Below are 11,239 nucleotides of genomic sequence, written 5' to 3' on the forward strand. Positions count from 1 at the left end.
TTCGCAAAGGAGCTGGGTTCTACTGTTCTTCTGGTGTTTCTGCGTTGCACCCAGTTAGGACTATTGGATGAAACTTTAAACTGAGAGTTTAGCAGACAATTTCAGATTGGTCCGTTGGTGTGTGTCAGTGTTTTGTTTTGTCATGGCATTCCCAGTACAAACTCAAAGACAAGTCTCTCGAAGCCTAACAATGTTCCTATCTGCTGTGTTTGACGTGATACTACCATCGCTACCATCGCGACCACCCCAGGGCATATACCCCCTAGGAAACAACAGTTGCTTCCTTCCTACCTCTCCATACAAACCGCTTCCCACCGGTTTCCTCCAGAGTAAATGCAACAGGCCTGCATACAAACTGTGTACAGCCAGGCCTCAACTTTACAACTCAAACAACTCCTATTTTCACTTATGATTCTCATCACCATTGTGCAAGACCACCTACGGAATATTGCCGATAGGCCTACATACAACCCGAGTACCACCTGTCCTCAACCTTTCAACTCAAACCACTTCTATGCTCACTAATCATTATCACCACCACCACCAATTATTTAAAAAAAAAATGTTTTAGTCGTTTAGCAGATGCTCTTATCCATTTTTTTGTTCATACTGGTCCCCCGTGGGAAACGAACGCACAACCCTGGCGTTGCAAACGCCATGCTCTACCAACTGTGCTACACGGGACTACACCCATCTCCCCCACTACCCATGATCCATAACCCACTTACCTCCTGCTGTGACAACCTCAGCATGCCAGGAAGTAGACTTTCACATTCTCTTGATATAATTAGTGTCAGCGCTCAGTTCCTCTTCGGCTCAAACTTCTACCCACCCACCATCAAAGCTCTTGACTCAATTGTGTGTGTGTGTGTGTGTGTGTGTGTGTGTGTGGGGGGGGGGGGGTGAAGACTGCCAACTTTGAAGTGCAAAATGAGACAGGGCAGGTAGCGCTCATGTGGGAGATTTGTCAGGCTTTGCAACATTGCTGCAACTGAAGTACTAGGACCTAGCGCCTACATGCTCAGGGTTTACTGCCGCGTTGTGTGACACACTTTGTGTATCAACAAGGCTTAGAAAGGGACTACTACGCTACATGTATTTTCATGTGACCAACTGCGGTTCAAACTTGGGATCCTGCACGTCAGGACTATGTTAGCCCTCACAGATTAAGCCCAGGCATGAACTCAGGAAGCTAATGCAAATATTCTGGCTCAGGCAAGGTCATCACACAATTATGGTTTCCCATACAGATACTGTATAGCACTAAAGGCACCCATCTGTCTGCAGCCGCTTCTCCCATTGTTTTTCACATGGCACATGAGTAAATCTCGCCCTTAAATAGTCACCACATTGCCTCCGGTTATTGCCCGACTCACAGATCCTTGCAGCTTATGCGCACACACGACGTCTGTAGATCTAGATAACTCTAGATTATTATAGGATGGAGTGCCAAGGGACAGTTGCAGGACACATGCTATCATCTTCTGCCCATACTACAGTATATCAAATGAGAATACGACGGCCGTCTAATTATCAGCACGGTGCAGGCCTGTCTTGTGTTTGCCTTCTTACTCTCCCTCTGCTATAACAACATGAATCCACACCAAAGTGTCACCACTCCAAAAGCAAGGTAGTTGGATGTCTCTTTCATTGTACATTTCAAATTCTCTTCGCTTAAACGAGAGCGATAATTGAGACACAGAGAATAAAAGTATGGCTTCTTCACAACAACAACGCTTCATAACACTCACTGATCCTCTAGTAATAATTATGCTAATGTATTCTTTGAGCATGAAATATTAAGGGGGCCTGTTTATTGACTGTTCAGAGTCTACCCACTGGGCAAAAACTGGTTGAATCAACAATGTTTCCAGGTCATGTGGAAAACTGATTGGATTTTTAAAAAGTCATCAACGTAAGGGAATTTCGTCTGTTTTTCACCCAACTTTTAACCTAAATCCAAGACATGGTGAAATGTTTTGTTGATTTCACGTTGAATTCAGGTTATTTGACAGCTCAACCAAATGTAAATCAAAACTAGACGTTGAATTGACAGATCTGGCAACATTCTTCATCCTGATAATGTTAGCCCAACAGCATTCCTTCCACTGAACCAGAGGCAAAAGGAGTGAGTCATCTCTTCGCATGAGAGGGAGAGAGAGAGCATTGGTATACAGTTTGGGAAAAAAGTATGTGATACCCTGCTGATTTTGTACGTTTGCCCACTGACAAAGAAATGATCAGTCTATAATTTTAATGGTAGGTTTATTTAACAGTGAGAGACAGAATAACAACAAAAAGATCCAGAAAAACGCATGTCAAAAATGTTATAAATGTATTTGCATTTTAATAAGGGAAATAAGTATTTGACCCCCTCTCAATCAGAAAGATTTCTGGCTCCCAGGTATCTTTTATATAGGTAACGAGCTGAGATTAGGAGCACACTCTTAAAGGGAGTGTTCCTAATCTCAGCTTGTTACCTGTATGTCACGGTTTCGGCCGAGGCAGCTCCTCCTCCTTGTTCGGGCGGGTTTCGCCGGTCGTCGTCTCCGGAGTACTAGCTGCCACCGCTCCATGTTTCCTGTTTGATTAGTTTTGTCTGTTAGCCACACCTGTCTTGTGTTATGTCTCATTAAGCACCCTATTTAGTTTCCTTGTTGTTAGTGTAGTGTTGTGTGTAATTGTTTTGTGTCAGGTGTTTGTGGTTGACCCGTGTTTCGGCACGCATTTTGCTATTTAGCTTCCTCCTCGGTTGAGGAGAGTTTTGCGCCCTGTGTTGTGCGCTCGTGTTTTGACGCCTGTGTGCGTCTTTTGGCCTCTGGCTGTTTTTGATTTATTTTGCACTCTCCAGTAAAGTCTTGTTGGACTGTCTCTCTGCTTCTGCGCCTGATTCCACACCACACCATTTCTAACATCGTGACAGAATTACACACCTGATATGGAATCAGCAGGAGCACACGTCGACAGCGTGGAGGAACGTCTCCTGGGACAAGAGCATCGCATCAATCGGATCGGGCACGCTTTGGAGGGCGTCATGGACACCCTTCGGCGATGGGAGACCAGCGGTGTTCCCACAGCCCCACCTGTCGCTCCTTCACCACCAGACAACCAGCCCACCCCTCTACCGGAACCCAGTGGAATTCGGCTCTCGCTCCCGAGGGCGTACGACGGCTCCGCTGCCGGGTGTCAGGGGTTCCTTTTGCAAGTGGAGCTCTACCTGGCCACCATACACCCGGCGCCCTCGGGATACGAGAGCGTTTCCGCCCTCATCTCCTGTCTCACCGGCAAGGCGTTGGAGTGGGCCAACGCCGAATGGAGGGGAATAGACTCCGCCACAGTCACCTATGCGGAGTTCTCCCGCCGTTTCCGTGCGGTCTTTGACCATCCACCAGAGGGAAGAGCGGCGGGGGAACGTCTATTCCACCTCCGACAGGGGATGAGGAGCGTTCAAGAGTTTGCGCTGGAGTTCCGGACTCTAGCGGCTGATGCGGGGTGGAATGAGAAGGCCCTCATAGACCACTTTAGGTGTAGCCTTAGGGAGGACGTCCGCAGGGAGTTAGCTTGTAGGGACGCTACATTAACGTTCGACCAGCTTGTGGACATGGCTATTCGTCTGGACAACCTACTCACGACTCGCGGACGTCCCAGATGGGGGCCTCCCATTCCACCCTCCAGCGCCTCCGAGCAGAGTCCGATGGAGCTTGGAGGGCTGGCGCTAGAGGGAGACGAGGTAGGAACCCGAGGGGGGCAGTCTCCTGCACCAGGTGTGGCCGCGGAGGGCACACCGCGGCTAGGTGCTGGGGAGGGTCCTCTGAGGAGGGAGATGGCAGGCCATACAGTGGGGAGTCCTCCCAGGTGAGTAGGCGCCCTACTTACCCAGAGCTTTCTGTCGTCCACTTTACATTACCTGTTTGTTTTCCACAGGTTGCACCTCGTTCCCAGCATAAGGCGCTAGTCGATTCAGGCGCAGCTGGGAATTTTATAGATCGTAAATTCTGTGTTAAGTTAGGGATTCCCCTCCTTCCAGTCGATAAGCCTTTCCCCGTACATGCCTTAGATAGTCGTCCGTTAGGATCTGGGTGGATTGGGGAGCTCACAGCGCCACTTAGGATGATGACGCAGGGGGTCATGAGGAGATGATTCAACTCTATCTGATTGACTCTCCTGCGTATCCGGTGGTACTGGGGCTTCCCTGGTTGACTACCCATGATCCTACTATTTCGTGGCGAGAGAAGGCTCTTAAAGGGTGGTCTGCTCAGTGTGAGGGGTTATGTCTGGGTGTTTCCGTAGGGGCGACCTCGGTGGAAAGTCCGAACCAGATGTCAGCACTGCACATTCCTCCTGAGTATGAGGATTTGGCACTCGTGTTTAGTAAGACCCGAGCGGCACGATTGCCACCTCATAGACAGGGGGATTGTGCGATAGACCTCCAGACAGGAGCCACGCTTCCGCGGAGCCATGTGTATCCTTTGTCACAGGAGGAGAAAAGGGCAATGGAAACTTACATTGCCGAGTCTCTGAGACAGGGATACATACGGACCTCTACTTCTCCCGCGTCCTCGAGCTTCTTTTTTGTGAAGAAGAAGGATGGAGGTCTGCGTCCGTGTATTGACTACCGCGGTCTCAATCAGGTGACTGTTAAATATAGTTATCCACTTCCGCTGATTGGGACTATGACGGAGTCATTACACGGGGCACGGTTCTTCACAAAATTGGACCTCAGGAGCGCATATAATTTGGTGCGCATTAGGGAGGGCGATGAGTGGAAGACAGCATTTAGTACTACCTCCGGCCATTACGAGTATCTCGTCATGCCATATGGGTTAATGAATGCTCCATCAGTCTTCCAATCGTTTGTAGATGAAATTTTCCGGGACATGCAGGCGCAGGGAGTGGTGGTGTACATCGATGATATTCTGGTGTACAGTCCTACTCGGGCCGAGCATGTAGCCCTGGTGCGCAGGGTATTGAGGAGACTGTTGGAGCATGACCTGTATGTCAAGGCTGAGAAATGTCTGTTCTTTCAGGAGTCAGTTTCCTTTTTGGGTTACCAGTTGTCTGCGTCAGGGGTGAGAATGGAGGTGGACCGAGTGTCCGCCGTGCGTAATTGGCAAACCCCAACGACGGTTAAAGAGGTGCAGCGGTTTTTGGGTTTTGCGAATTACTACCAGAGGTTTATCCGGGGTTTTGGACAGGTGGCAGCTCCCATTACGTCTCTTCTGAAGGGGGGTCCGGTGCGCTTGCAGTGGTCGGCTGAGGCGGACAGGGCTTTTGGGAGACTGAAGGACCTGTTTACCTCGGCTCCGGTGTTGGCGCACCCGGATCCCACTTTACCTTTCCAAGTTGAGGTGGACGCGTCTGAGGCCGGTATTGGGGCCGTTCTATCTCAACGCTCGGGTACACCACCTAAGCTCCGCCCCTGTGCTTTTTATTCTAAGAAGCTCAGTCCGGCGGAGTGGAATTATGACGTAGGGGACAGGGAGCTGTTAGCCGTAGTACAGGCCCTAAAGGTGTGGAGGCATTGGCTTGAGGGGGCTCAGCACCCTTTTCTCATTCTGACCGATCACCGTAACCTGGAATACATTCGGGCAGCTAGGAGACTGAATCCTCGCCAGGCTCGATGGACTATGTTTCTCGCCCGGTTTGTGTTTAAGATCACTTACATCCCTGGGTCCCAGAACGGGAAGGCAGATGCTCTGTCCCGCCGGTATGACGCGGAGGAGAGGTGCGTGGAGTCCATTCCCATACTACCGGAGTCTTGTCTGGTGGCACCGGTGGTGTGGGAGGTCGATGCGGAGATCGAGCGGGCGTGCATGCACCGACCCTAGTCCTCCACAGTGTCCGGTGGGTCGGACGTACGTCCCGCTCGAGGTCCGGGGATCGGTTGATTTATTGGGCTCACACGTCTCCCTCCTCTGGACATCCGGGTATTGGTCGGACAGTGCACTGCCTTAGTACGAAGTACTGGTGGCCAACGTTAGCCAGGGATGTGAGGGTTTATGTCTCCTCCTGCTCAGTGTGTGCCCAGTGTAAGGCACCCAGACACTTGCCCAGGGGTAAATTACAGCCCCTGCCCGTTCCACGACGACCCTGGTCTCACCTATCGGTGGATTTTGTTACCGATCTTCCCTCCTCACAGGGGAATACCACCATCCTGGTCGTTGTGGATCGGTTCTCTAAGGCCTGTCGTCTCCTTCCCATGCCGGGTCTTCCTACTGCCCTACAGACCGCTGAGGCTCTATTCACTCACGTCTTCCGGCATTACGGGGTACCCGAGGATATAGTGTCCGATCGAGGCCCCCAGTTTACCTCCAGAGTCTGGAGAGCATTTATGGAACGTTTGGGGGTCTCGGTGAGCCTTACCTCGGGTTACCACCCGGAAAGCAATGGGCAGGTCGAAAGAGTCAACCAGGATGTGGGTAGGTTTCTGAGGTCATATTGTCAGGGCCGGCCGGAGGAATGGGCGAGATATGTGCCCTGGGCCGAGATGGCACAGAACTCTCTCCGCCACTCCTCCACTAGACTAACCCCTTTTCAGTGTGTATTAGGGTACCAGCCGGTTCTGGCACCGTGGCATGAGAGCCAGATCGAGGCCCCCGCTGTGGATGAGTGGGTACGGCGCTCGGAGGAGACGTGGGAACGCTGCTCACGTCCATCTGCAGCGTGCCATACGTCGACAAAAGACGAGCGCCGACCTACACCGCAGTGAGGGGCCAGTGTACGCACCTGGAGATCGAGTCTGGCTCTCAACCAGAAACCTACCCCTCCGCCTGCCCTGCCGGAAGCTGGGTCGGCAGTTTGTGGGGCCTTTTAAAGTCCTGAGGAGATTGAATGAGGTGTGTTACAGGTTAGAACTACCTATTGATTACAAGAATATTAACCCCTCATTCCATGTGTCTCTCCTCAGGCCGGTGGTAGCTGGTCCACTCCAGGACTTCGAGATTGAGGAGACTCCTCCGCCCCGTTGGAGATCGAGGGGCTCCGGCGTACACTGTTCGGACCATCCTGGATTCGAGACGCCGGATGGGGGTCTCCAATATCTCGTGGAGTGGGAGGGGTACGGTCCGGAGGAGCGGTGCTGGGTGCCGAGGAGGGACATTCTGGATCCGTCCCTGATGACCGAATTCCATCGTGGTCATCCTACGCGCCCTGCTCCGCGTCCTCCTGGGCGTCCCCGAGGCCGGAGGCGGCGCGCGGCTGGAGCCCCGCGTCAAGGGGGGGGGTACTGTCACGGTTTCGGCCGAGGCAGCTCCTCCTCCTTGTTCGGGCGGGTTTCGCCGGTCGTCGTCTCCGGAGTACTAGCTGCCACCGCTCCATGTTTCCTGTTTGATTAGTTTTGTCTGTTAGCCACACCTGTCTTGTGTTATGTCTCATTAAGCACCCTATTTAGTTTCCTTGTTGTTAGTGTAGTGTTGTGTGTAATTGTTTTGTGTCAGGTGTTTGTGGTTGACCCGTGTTTCGGCACGCATTTTGCTATTTAGCTTCCTCCTCGGTTGAGGAGAGTTTTGCGCCCTGTGTTGTGCGCTCGTGTTTTGACGCCTGTGTGCGTCTTTTGGCCTCTGGCTGTTTTGGATTTATTTTGCACTCTCCAGTAAAGTCTTGTTGGACTGTCTCTCTGCTTCTGTGCCTGATTCCACACCACACCATTTCTAACATCGTGACACTGTATAAAAGACACCTGTCCACAGAAGCAATCAATCAATCAGATTCCAAACTCTCCACCATGGCCAAGACCAAAGAGCTCTCCAAGGATGTCAGGGACAAGATTGTAGACCTACACAAGGCTGGAATGGGCTACAAGACCATTGCCAAGCAGCTTGGTGAGAAGGTGACAACAGTTGGTGCGATTATCGCAAATGGAAGAAACACAAAATAACTGTCAATCTCCCTCGGCCTGGGGCTCCATGCAAGATCTCACCTCGTGGAGTTGCAAAGATCATGAGAACAGTGAGGAATCAGCCCAGAACTACACGGGAGGATCTTGTCAATGATCTCAAAGCAGCTGGGAGAGAGGTGGAAACATTATGCTTTGGGGGGTGTTTTTCTGCTAAGGGGACAGGACATCTTCACCGCATCAAAGGGACGTTGGACGGGGCCATGTACCGTCAAATCTTGGGTGAGAACCTCCTTCCCTCAGCCAGGGCATTGAAAATGGGTCGTGGATGGGTATTCCAGCATGACAATGACCCAAAACACACGGCCAAGGCAACAAAGGAGTAGCTCAAGAAGAAGCACATTAAGGTCCTGGAGTGGCCTAGCCAGTCTCCAGACCTTAATCCCATAGAAAGTCTGTGGAGGGAGCTGAAGGTTTGAGTTGCCAAACGTCAGGCTGAAAACCTTAATGACTTGGAGAAGATCCGCAAAGAGGAGTGGGACAAAATCCCTCCTGAGATGTGTGCAAACCTAGTGGCAAACTACAAGAAACATCTGACCTCTGTGATTGCCAACAAGTGTTTTGCCACCAAGTACTAAGTCATGTTTTGCAGAAGGGTCAAATACTTATTTCCCTCATTAAAATGCAAATCAATTTATAGCATTTTTGACATGCGTTTTTCTGGATTTTTGTTGTTGTTATTCTGTCTCTCACTGTTCAAATAAACCTACCATTAAATTATAGACTGATCATGTCTTTGTCAGTGGGCAAACGTACAAAATCAGCAGGGGATCGAATACTTTTTTCCCTCACTGTATGTCCTCTCCAGTGGTGTGTATTCATAGATGCCAAGGGGAAACAGGCTTCCCCAAAACATTGACCAAGAAAAAAAGAAAGAAAATACATAACATATTTCTTATTTTCATATTTTTGCTTCAATTCGCAAGAGGCTGAATGTATCTCACCGGAGAAAGCATCTGAGCGAGCAAAACAACGCCCCTCTTTCTCTGTATGTGTAGGCCATATAGCTGATGCAGTCTGGTCAAAAAGAGTATGACATTGTTGCCACCCATAGCATTGAATGCAAGGTAAAGCCAGCGAGGCCTCCCTTGATAAAAAAATTATAAATAATAGCCAATCAGCATTGAGCTAAATTGAGTGAGCTCAACTTTAATTGGTCCTGGCGCACCAAAAAACAACTGTCAAGGGAAGCCAGTTTGGATTTGGCTTCCCTCCAATAAGTCATTGACAGAAACAACTTGAATTGTTGCATCTCGTAGTGTTGTTTTCCAGTCGCTAGGTAGCTAGCTAAAATTGTCCCTTTCCTAAACTAGCCATGGATGGCGATAGGGAGTTGGACTTGTGGTTTTACTTAATTCTCTGTACAATGATGATAACGGCAATTCTGATCAAACCATAAATTCATATATTGTGCCCCTGGCCTGAGAGGATGGAAGTTCCATATGTAGCTAGATGTGGAAGGCTAATGTTAACTAGCTAACGTTGACCATAAAAAGGAATGGCTAGCGATCAAGCATTTTAGCCAGGTAGCCTAGAACAACAAGAAATAAAAGATTGTAGTGTATGACAGACATAGACTGTTTCGTCAACAAGAAAGAGAGGAGGATGGCATTGGCGTTTCTTTACAAGTAAGGTGAGTTAACATGTTTGAACATGTTTTTTCTACTCGCACGCATGCACGCATACACACACACACAGGCACACACAAATCAGAACCATGGACAGCCACATCATATTTAGCTTAGGTTGATTGGACTAAATTGTTTCAGGTATCTTTTAATTGTCACTCTATTAGACTAAGCATAGGTGATTTGATGATGTTGAAATGTTGAAGATGAAATGGTGCTGGAATAGTGGAGGCAGCTCCTGTTTTCTTTGCGACTTGAGGTAACTCTCCGTGGTTCTAAATCAATGGTTGTTTAGTAGTGCGAAAATGTCGGAAACATTAACTTGCTTGACCATGCTGCAGGTCAGTTTATACATGCAACACGCTTTTTGGACTTCCCCGGACAGAGGTTACTCTCTGGTTTTGTGATGAAACAAAGGTATGGTTGAATTTATTCTGCCACTGTGACTTATTGTCTTGGCCTTAGGCCTATATATCAAGACTAACAGGTTATAGAGCAAACAACGCAATTATCACAACACATATGTTGTAATATGTTTGTTTTTTCTGGCTTGGCTTCTCCAGTGATTTTACCCACGCACCACTACTGGTCCTCTCTTTCTCGCTCTGTCGCACACTCTGTATCTCGTCATCTCTCTCTTTCTCTCATGCCTCTCTCTCGACCTGGTCCACCTGTCGCCCCGGCGCGCCAGTAACCAAGTTTTTATGTATTTAGAGAAAACGGCAGCGGGGAGAGAGAGGGCGAGGGAAAGTGAGAGAGAGAAGGAGAGCAAAGCCGGAGACACACAGGATGTGACACTTGATCAACGAGGAGGAGCTTTGTTGAGGCCGACTCGGAGCACCGTCTGAGAGAGACCTGTCGTCAGCAAGGGAAGGAGAATAATAGAATGAGGGGGAGAAATAGAGGAAGAAGAGGTATTCACAGGAAGGGAATCAAATTCTTTAGAAGCAAGGTTTACATTTCTGTCTTAAGGAACCCCTGGCGTATACTTTCCTCCAGTAAAATATTCAAAATGCAAACTTCCTGCTTACAGGCTAGACCGGAAGAAAAATGTCTAAATATAGAAAATCACCCAAGAAAGAAAATATACATTCACAAAAAATTATCACCCATATCCTCCTTCACCCCCCACCCACTTTCACTATTTACGCCTACATGTAATTTTTTTTGCTGGTTTGTTTATGGGTTTCAGTGTCTGCCATTTGTACTGAACAAAAATATAAACGCAACATGTAAAGTGTTGGTCCCATGTTTCATGAGCTGAAATAAAAGATCCCAGAGCGTATTTTTCTTAACTTTTGTGCACAAATTTGTTCACATCCCTGTTAGTGAGCATTTCTCCTTTGCCAAGATAATCCATCCACCTGACACGTGTGACATATCAAGAAGCTGATTAAACAGCATGATTATTACACCTTGTGCTGGGAAGAATAAAAGGCCACTAAAATGTGCAGTTTTGTCACACAACACAATGCCACAGATGTCTCAAGTTTTGAAGGAGTGTGCAATTGGCATGCTGACTGCAAGAATGTCCACCAGAGCTGTTGCCAGAGAATGTAATGTTCATTTCTCTACCATAAGCCGCCTCCAACATTGTTTTTGAGAATTTGGCAGTACGTCCAACCTGTCTGTAATAAAACCTTTTTGTAGGGAAAAACTATTTCTGATTGGCTGGGCCTGGCTTTCCAGTGGGTGGGCCTGGCTCCCAAGTGGGTGG

The sequence above is a fragment of the Coregonus clupeaformis genome, chromosome 29 (genome assembly GCF_020615455.1).
Source record: "Coregonus clupeaformis isolate EN_2021a chromosome 29, ASM2061545v1, whole genome shotgun sequence".
NCBI lineage: Eukaryota > Metazoa > Chordata > Actinopteri > Salmoniformes > Salmonidae > Coregonus > Coregonus clupeaformis.